We start from the raw sequence: 10,509 nt of genomic DNA, 5'->3' as shown, positions 1-10,509 counted from the left end.
TCAGTGGGAAGTGTAAAGAAACCTCAGACACTTCAGGATTTGCTAGATTTATTCTGGATAAACTCTGACTTAGTAAGGGAAGTTTTGAAAGTGATTTGGGGCATCAACTAACAAAAAATATTATAAATGATGGTGCAAATAACTCAGTGTTTTCTTAATTAAAAATAAAATCTATTCTTTGTTTTAAGAGAAAAAAACATTTAAGATAAAGGCCTTTAGGGGTCCTTTTAAACTCCCAAATGTCTGATGAGGGTTTCAGGTAGCAATGGATCAATGAAAGCGACCCCCACTACACTGCATTTATCCACATTAATTATTACACTAGGCTGACCTAACTAATCCTGAATACTCAACAATATTATTAGTAGAAGCAGCTCTATTTTAAAGCTCTGACTTTTCCCACTAGTGATCATGCTTGATTACAGGTGTAAGAAAGTTTTGTATAGTGCATATTTTATAAAATCCATTGTGAATATTAACCATGTTCCATCTAATGTGAAACATTAGGCATTTGTGTAGACAGGGTAGAAACTGGCATAAATCACTGACCAGATGATTATAAAACATGAGGCAAAAACCAAATAGGTAGGCACTTTTGCTCTATACGATTACTCAGAAGAACCCTGATTCTAATAAAATTATTTATGGTTAAAGGTTATTCAAAGAATGTATAAACAATAACCAACTAAAATTTTTTCATGGATGCCATAATTACTTAGGGTTCCCATTTTTAGTTAACTTCTAAGAGTGCAGATCTGTTTTAGAAATGGATTTTGGAGAATGCTTAAAATTTGCAATCTTTTAAAGAAACTATTAGCCTTAGCCTAATAATCTACCAATGGATGAGCAGTAATTAAAATTAAGTAAATTAATAATTCAAGAAGTTCTATTGTTCACAATTACTTCCAGAATAGCTTAATTCAACAATGTTCCAAATTTTCCCTATGACCATGCCATTGCAGAACAGCATGTCAGCTACCTGCATTCCTACACGTGGGGGTGGAAGGAAATCATGTAAAAAGTCAATAATGAAGGGGGTAGAAAGAATGTTCAGAACCTGATTTTCCCCATTCTTTACCCTTGTCCTCAGAGCAATGGGAAGGGAGATAAAGAGAATATGAATATGTCAAAGGAAACTATAAAAGCTTATCCACATTTAGATAACACCAGAAGGTATATATTTTACACAGGGCGTGTAACTACCCATTTCCATTTAGGAGATGGTCACACCTATTTTGTGTCCAAAATAAACCTGTAACATTGGAGGCATTGTGGACGAGAGTCAAAGGTTAATACATATCTCCTGCCAGGCAGGGAGAAAAAGGGAGTACTATTTGAAGAATAGGGGAATTAAACTGAGCGTTCAAAAGAAAAATTTGAAAATTTGCTCTTGGAGTAAATACTTGTTGTTCAGTGCTGTCGAGTTGATTTCTATTCATAGCAACCCCATGTGACGGAGTAGATTAGTCCCATAAGGTTTTCTAGGCTGTAATCTTTACAGGAGCAAGTCACCAGGTCTTTCTCCTGCAGAGCTGCTGAGTGAGTTCGACCTGCCAACTTTTTGGTTAGCAGCCAAGTTGTTCCACCCAGGCTCCTTGGGAAAATACTAATACAAATGAATATGAATGGAAAATGTGTTCTTCAGCAAATTGATGGAAGAGAACTAAATCTCACAAAATTCATCTTTATTTAGAATATATTTTCTCTATTTTTCTCCCCAGCAAATCAGAAGCATATGCACCTTAGCAACATCATTGCCTGTGAGATCTTACCAGAAATACAGCTAAAAATGGGTCATGTACCTTTGGTAATAAAAATTCTTTGATAACAGCTGAAACTTGTTGCATTCTTGTAATACAGATTTTAATCAAGTTTATCATTATGCCTGGTGATGTATATAAAACTATGTGTACTACTTAAAAACCTCTATCAGATTTATATAATTAAGTATAGCACAGGAACTCAGTGCTAACACAATGAATGAGCATATGAAGTTTTGTTTACATTATAGGAAAATGTTTCCTCTCATGTATTATTGAAGCTTATTCTCTAATTTTATCTCCCTAGGCCCAGCAAAAAGCTGATATTTTAGGCCCAGCAAAAAGCTGATATTAGGACAGAATCTATGATGCTGTATCCTAAAAGAGTACTTCCTTTTAAGTGGAAAACATAAACTTCAGCTTTTTTTTTCTTTTTTAAAGTATATTTTACATGCCATAAAATTCACCCATTTTTAGTGTATAATTCAATGATTTTTAGTATATTTACGGTGTGTGCAATTATCACCACAATCCAACTTTAGTATATTTCCATCACCTTGAAAAGATCCCTCATGCCCGTTTGCAGTAGCTCCCCATCCCAATCCTCAGCCCCAGGCAATCAATAATCTACTTTTTTTGTCTCTATAAATTTATCTTTTCTGGACATTACATATTAGTGGAATCATACAATATATGTTTTTTTGTGACCACCATCTTTCACTTAGCATAATATTTTTGAGTTTCATCCATGTAGTAGCATGCATCAGTACTTCATTTCCTTTTTTTTTTGGTTCCCAAGTTTTATTCAAGGACTAATACAAAATATTACAGATAAATGAGTTTTAATCTTCATCTTCCTCTTCTTCGCCCTGGTTAATCTGTAATTCATACATAAAACGTAATTCATAATTTCTTTGCTGTTAGCAACTACACACAATCAATCACATAGATGATTATTCTTCAAATATTTTTGGTAAGATATTTCAAACACTTTTTGGAAAAAGGCACCTGGGAGGTTACAGTAATCTTGCTCTTGCTTCTTTCAATGGTAACAACCCCTCCACTGAGATTACCAGCTTTCCCATTAACTTTGACTCTTTCTTGAAGAAACTGCTCAAAATTGGCAGCATCCATGATTCCATCTTCTACAGGGTGGGTGCAGTCAAGGGTGAACTTCAGAACCTGCATCTGTTTTTGCCCTCCTTCTCCACAAGCCTTTTCACAGGTCCCACAGTGGTAGCCGAGGCAGAAAGCAGTACTTCATTTCTTTTATGGCTGAATATTATTCCATTATATGACCATTCAAAAATTGCTGGACATTTGGGTTGTTTCCAGTTTCTGGCTATTATGAATAATGCTTCTATGAACATTTATGTAAAAGTCTTCTATAGCATCTGTTTTTATTTCTCTTGGTTAGATATCTGTAAGAGTAGAATTGCTGAATCATATGCTAACTCTATGTTTAATCTTTTGAGCAACTGCTAGACTGTTTTCCAAAGTGCCTGCACTCCTATCAGAAATATATGAGGGCTTCAGTTTCTCCACATCCTTGCTAACGTTTATTATTATTGTCTGTCTTTTTTAAGGGGCCATTGGTGGTGCAGTAGTGAAAGCGCTTGGCTGCTAACCAAAAGGTCACTGGTTGGAACTCACCGACAGTTCTGCAGGAGAAAGATGTCTGCTTCTGTAAAGATTTACAGTCTTGGAAACCCTATGGTGCAGTTCTACCCTGTCCTATAGGGTCTCTATGGGTCAGAATCAACGCAGAGGCAGTGGTTTTTTTTTTTTTCTCTCTTTTTGATTGTATCCATTCTACTGGGTGTGAAATGTCATCTCATTGTTATTTTAATTTACATTTCCCTAATGACTGAAGAGGCTGAGCACTTTTTCATGTGCTTACTGCCCATTAATGAAACTTTTTGTGAAATGCCTATTAAAAAATTTTACCCACTTTTCAACTGAGTTGTCTTATTGAGTCACTGTGAGTTGAGATAGACTCGATGGCAATGGGTTTGTTTTTTTGTTTTTTATTATTGAGTTGGAAGAATATTTTATATATTCTGGAGACAAGTTAAAATCATATGTTTGACTTACAAATATTTTATCCCAGTCTGTGACTTGTCTTTTCATTTTCTTCATGATGTCTTTTGAAGTACAAAAGATTTTAATTTTGATGAAGTCTAATTTATCATGTTTTTCTTTTATTGATTATGCTTTAGTTGTCATAGCCTAACACAAGATCACAAAGATTTTTCTCCTATTTTTTTCTTGAGAGTTTTTCTTCAGTTTTTATTTTAGTTTAGGTCTGTGATTCATCTTTAGTTAATTTTTTGTTATGATGGGAGGTAAGAGATTAAGTTTATCTTTTTTTCATCTATATATACAATTATCCCAACACTATTAGTTGTAAAGGCTATTCTTACCCCATTGAAATATGTTGGTACCTTTGTTGAGAATCAATTGACCTTAAATGTAAGGTTTTACTCCTGGAATTTCAATTATGTTCTGTTGATCTGTATGTCTATTCTTATACCAGTACCATACTGTCTTGGTTACTTTAGCCACATAGTACATTTTGACATCCTCCAATATTGTTATTCTATTTTATGATTGTCTTGGTTATTCTAGGTTTTTGCATTTCCATACGAATTTTTTTTAATCGGCTTATCAATTTCTGTAAAAAAAAAAAAAAGTCCTGCTAAGCTTTTGATAGGGATTGAGTTGAATCTATAGATCAATTTGGGGGAGAATTGCCATATTAAAAATACTGAGTCATCCCAACAGATAAATGGTAAATTTGGTGAAGGGTAAGACAGTACACGATACTGGGGAAGCCAGCACAACTTGTACAAGGCAAGGTCATGGAAGCTCCATACACACATCCAAACTCCTTGAGGGACCAAATTGCTAGGCTGAGGGCTGTGGGGACCATGGTCTTGGGGAACATCTAGCTCAATTGGCATAAAATAGTTGATAAAGAAAATGTTCTACATTCTAATTTGGTGGGTAGTGTCTGGGATCTTAAAAACCTGTAAGCGGCCATCTAAGACACAACACTGGTCTCACTCCTTCAGGAGCAAGGGAGAATGAAGAAAACTAAAGATACAAGGGAAAGATTAGTCTAAAGGACTAATAGACCACATCTACTATGCCTTCCATCAGACTGAGGCCAATACAAATAAATGGTGCCTGGCTACCACCACGAAAACTCTGACAGGGATCACAACAGAGGGTCCCAGACAGAGCTGGAGGAAAACCTAGAACAAAATTCTAACTTACAAAAAAAGACCAGACCAATGATAAACACTCTCAGCAAAATAGAAACAGAAGGAAAATTCCTCAGTATAATAAAGGGCATTTATACAAAGTCAGCAGCCAACATCTTCCTAAATGGAGAGAGTCTGAAAGCAATCTCCTTGAGAATGGGAACAAGACAAAGATGCCCTTTATCACCACTCTTATTCAACATTGTGCCGGAGGTCCTAGCCAGAACAATAAGGCTCGATAAAGAAATACAGGGCATCCAGATTGGTAAGGAAGAAGTCAAAGTACCTCTATTTGCAGATGACATGATCTTATACACAGAAAATCTTAAGAAACCTCAAGAAAACTACTGAAACTAATAGAAGAGCTCAGCGGAGTATCAGGATACAAGAGAAACATACAAAAATCAGTTGGATTCCTCTACACCAACAAAAAGAACATCAAAAAGGAAATCACCAAATCAATATCTTTTAGAGTAGCCCCCAAGAAGATAAAATACTTAGGAATAAAACTTACCAGAGACGTAAAAGGCCTACACAAAGAAAACTACAAGACACTACTGCAAGAAACCAAAATAGACCTACGCAAGTGGAAAAACATACCTTGCTCACGTATAGGAAGAACCAACATTGTAAAAATATCTGTTCTACCAAAAGCGATCTATAGATACAAGGCAATTCCAATAAAAATTCAAATGACTTTCTTAATGAGATAGAGAAACAAATCACAAACTTCATATGGAAGGGAAAGAGGCCCTGGATAAGTAAAGCATTACTGAAAAAGACGAACAAAGTGGGAGACCTCACACTACCTGATTTAAGAGCCTATTATACTGCCACAGTAGTCAAAAGAGCCTGGTACTGGTACAATACATATATAGACCATTGGAACAGAATTGAGAATCCAGACTCAAATTCATCCACATATGAGCAGCTGATATTTGACAAAGGCCCAAAGTCAGTTAAATGGGGAAATGACAGTTTCTTTAACAAATGATGCTGGCATAACTGGATATCCAACTGCAAAAAATGAAACAAGACCCATACTTCACACCATGCACAAAAACTAACTCAAAATGGATCAAAGACCTAAATATAAAATCTAAAACGATAAAGATCATGGAAGAAAAAACAGGGACAATGCTCGGAGTCCCAGTACATGGCATAAACATTATACAAAACATTACTAACAATGCACAAACACCAGAAGAGAAACTACATAACCGGGAGCTCCTAAAAATCAAACACCTATGCTCACCTAAAGACTTCACCAAAACAGTAAAAAGATTATCTATAGACTGGGAGAAAAGTTTTTAGCTATGACATTTCCGATCACTGTCTGATCTCTAAAATCTACATGATACTGCAAATACTCAATTGCAAAAAGACAGGTAGTCCAATTAAAAAATGGGCAAAAGATGCAAACAGACACTTCACTAAAGAAGACATTCGGATAACAGACACATGAGGAAATGCTCACGATCATTAGCCATTAAAGAAATGTAAATCAAAACTACAATGAGATTACATCTCACTCCAACAAGGCTGGCATTAATCCAAAAAACACAAAATAATAAATGTTGGAGAGGCTGTGGAAAGACTGGAACACTTATACACTGCTGGTGCTTTAAGTGAAAGTTTACAAATCAAGTCAGTCTCTCTTACCAAAATTTACACATACCTTGCTATATACTCCTAACTGCTCTCCCCCTAATGAGACAGCCCCATCCTTCCCTCCACTCTCTCTTTTTGTGTCCATTCCGCCAGCTTCTAAACGCCTCTGCCCTTTCATCTCCTCTCTAGGTAGGAGACGCCAACATAGTCTCAAGTGTCTACTTGATCCAAGAAGCTCATTCTTCACCAGAATCTTTTTCTATCCCATTGTCCAGTCCAATTCCTGTCTGAAGAGTTGGCTTTGGGAATGGTTCCTGTCCTGGAACAACAGAAGGTCTGAAGGCCACGAATACCGGGGTCCTTCTAGTCTCAGCCAGATCACTAAGTCTGGTCTTTTTATTAGAATTTGAGGTCTGCAAACCACTGTTCCCCTGCTCTCTAAGGGGTTCCCTGTTGTGTTCTCTGTCAGGGCAGTCATCAGTTGTAGCCAGGCACCATCTAGTTCTTCTGGTCTCAGGCTGATCTAGTCTCTGTTTTATTTGGCCCTTTCTGTCTCTTGGGCTCGTAATTACCTTGTGTCCTTGGTGTTCTTCATTCTCCTTTGTTCCAGGTGGGTTGAGACCAATTGATGCATCTTAGATAGCCGCTTGCTAGCTTTTAAGACCACACACGCCACTCTCCAAAGTGGGATGCAGAATGTTTTCTTAATAGATTTTATTACTCTAATTGAATTAGATGTCCCCTGAAACCATGGTCCCCAAACCCCCGCCCCTGGTACGCTAGCCTTCGAAGCATTCGCTTTATTCAGGAAACTTCTTTGCTTTTGGTTTAGTCCAGTTGTGCTGACCTCCCCTGTATTGTGTGTTGTCTTTCCCATCACCTAAAATAGTTCTTACCTACTATCTAATTAGTGAATACTCCTCTCCCGCCCTCCCTTCCTCCCCTCCTCTAGTAACCATCAAAAAATAGTTTCTTCTCTGTTTAAACTATTTCTCGAGTTCTTTTAATAGTGGTCTTATACAATATTTGTCCTTTTGCAACGGACTATTTTCACTCAGCATAATGCCGTCCAGATTCCTCCATGTTATGAAATGTTTCACAGATTCATCACTGTTCTTTATCGATGTGTAGTATTCCATTGTGTGAAAAAAGCATAATTTATTTATCCATTCATCATTTGATGGACACCTTGGTGGCTTCCACCTTTTTGCTGTTGTAAACAGTGCTGCAATGAACATGGGTATGCATATATCTGTTCCTGTAAAGGCTCTTACTTCTCTGGGATATATTCCAAGGAGTGGGATTGCTGGATGGTATATTTCTAGCTTTTTAAGGAAGCACCAAATCGATTTCCAAAGTAGCTGTACCAATTTACTTTCCCACCAGCAGTGTATAAGTGTTCCAGTCTCTCCACAACCTCGCCAATGTTTATTATTTTGTGTTTTTTGGATTAATTCCAGCTCGTCGGAGTGAGATGTAATCTCATTGTAGTTTCGATTTACATTTCTTTAATGGCTAATGATCGTGAGCATTTCCTCACGTATCTCTTAGCTACCTGAATGTCTTCTTTAGTGAAGTTTCTGTTCATACCTTTTGCCCTTTTTTTAACTGGGTTATTTGTCTTTTGGTAGTTGAGTTTTTGCGGTATCATGTAGGTTTTAGAGATCAGGCACTGATCAGAAATGTCATAGCTAAAAACTTTTCTCCCAGTCTATAGATAATCTTTTTACTGTTTTGGTGAAGTCTTTGGATGAGCATAGGTGTTTGATTTTTAGGAGCTCCCAGTTGTGTAGTTTTCCTTCTGGAGTTTGTGCATTGTTACTAGTATTTTGTATACTGTTTATGCCATGTAAGAGGGCTCCTAGCATTGTCCCTATTTTTTCTTCCATGATCTTAATCATTTTAGATTTTATATTTAGGTCTTTGATCTATTTTGAGTTAGTTTTTGTGCATGGTGTGAGGTATGGGTCTTTTTTCATTTTTTTGCAGATGGATATCCAGTTATACCAGCACCATTTGTTAAAGAGACTGTCTTTTCCCCCATTTAACTGCCTTCGCACCTTTGTCAGATATAAGCTGCTCGTAGGTGGATGGATTTATGTCTAGATTCTGAATTCTGTTCTGTTGGTCTATGTATCTGTTGTTGTACCAGTGCCAGGCTGTTTTGACTACTGTGGCAGTATAATATATTCTAAAATAAGGTAGTGTGAGGCCTCCCACTTTGTTTTTCTTTTTCAGTAATGCTTACTTATCCGGGGCCTATTTCCCTTCCATATGAAGTTGGTGATTCGTTTCTCCATCTCATTAAAAAATGTCGCTGGAATTTGCATCGGAATTTCATTAAATCTATGTATAGCTTTTGGTAAAATATGTATTTTTACAACGTTAAGTCTTCTTATCCATGGGCAAGGTGTGTTTTTCCACTTACGTAGGTCTCTTTTGGTTTCTTGCAGAACTGTACTGTAGTTTTCTTTGTATTAGTCTTTTACATCTCTGGTAAGACTTATTCCTAAGTATTTATCTTTTTGGTGCTACTGTAAATGGTATTCATTTGGCGATTTCCTCTTCTAAGTTCTTCTTGTTGGTGTAGGGGAATCCAACTGATTTTTGAATGTTTATCTTGTATCCCGATACTCTGCTGAACTCTTCTATTAGTTTCAGTAGTTTTCTTGAGGATTCTTTAAGGATTTCTCTGCATAAGATCATGTCATCTGCAAATAGAGATACTTTGACTTCTTCCTTGCCATTTTGGATGCCCTTTATTTCTTTATCTAGCCTAATCACTCTGACTAGGACCTCCAGCACAATGTTGAATAAGAGTGGTGATAAAGGGCATCCTTGTCTGATTCCCGATCTCAAGGGGAATGCTTTCAGGCTCTCTCCATTTAGGGGGGTGTTGGCTGTTGGCTTTGTAGAAAAGCCCTTTATTATGTTGAGAAATTTTCCTTCTATTCCTATTTTGCTGAGAGTTTTTATCATGAATGAGTGTTGAACTTTGTCAAATGCCTTTTCTGCATCAATTGATAAAATCATGTGATTCTTGTCTTTTGTTTCATTTATGTGGTGGATTACATTAATTGTTTTTCTAGTGATGAACCATCCTTACATACCTGGTATGAATCCCACTTGGTCACGGTGAACTATTTTTTTGATATGTTGTTGAACGCTATTGGCTAGAATTTTGTTGAGGTTTTTTGCGTGTAAGTTCATGAGAGATCGAGGTGTGTAATTTTCTTTTCTTGTGGTGTCCATACCTAGTTTTGTTATCAGGGATATACTGGCTTCGTAGAATGAGTTTGGTAGTATTCCATCCTTTTCTATGCTCCGAAATACCTTTAGCAGTACTGGTGTTAACTCTTCTCGGAAAGTTTGGGAGAACTCTGCAGGGAAGCTGTCCGGACCAGGGTTTTTTTTCGTTGGGAATTTTTTGATTACCTTTTCAATCTCTTCTTTTGTTATGGGTCTATTTAGTTGTTCTACCTCTGTTTGTGTTAGTTTAGGTAGGTAGTGTGTTTCTAGGAATTCACCCATTTCTTCTAGGTTTTCAAATTTGTTAGAGTACAATTTTTCATAGTAATCCAATATGATTCTTTTAATTTCAGTTGGGTCTGTTGTAATATCACCCCTCTCGTTTCTTATTCGGGTTATTTGCTTCCTCTCCTGTTTTTCTTTTTTCAGTTTGGCCAATGCTTTATCAACTTTGTTGGTTTTTTCAGAGAACCAGCTTTTCGTCTGGTTAATTCTTTCAATTGTTTTTCTGTTTTCTATTTCATTTAGTTCTGCTCTAATTTTTATTATTTGCTTTCTTCTGGTTCCTGAGGGTTTCTTTTTTGTTCTCTTTCTATTTGTTCAAGTCGTAGGGATAATTCTTT

The 10,509-nt window shown here is 36.6% G+C and overlaps 1 pseudogene; it reads right to left on the bottom strand.

The window, feature by feature from the left end:
- Nucleotides 1-2,602: 2,602 nt before the first annotated feature.
- LOC126068786 (60S ribosomal protein L22-like) lies at nucleotides 2,603-4,334 on the bottom strand (annotated as a pseudogene).
- Nucleotides 4,335-10,509: the final 6,175 nt, after the last annotated feature.

Source organism: Elephas maximus, chromosome X (genome assembly GCF_024166365.1).
Source record: "Elephas maximus indicus isolate mEleMax1 chromosome X, mEleMax1 primary haplotype, whole genome shotgun sequence".
NCBI lineage: Eukaryota > Metazoa > Chordata > Mammalia > Proboscidea > Elephantidae > Elephas > Elephas maximus.
This window is presented reverse-complemented; position numbering and strand designations above follow the sequence as displayed.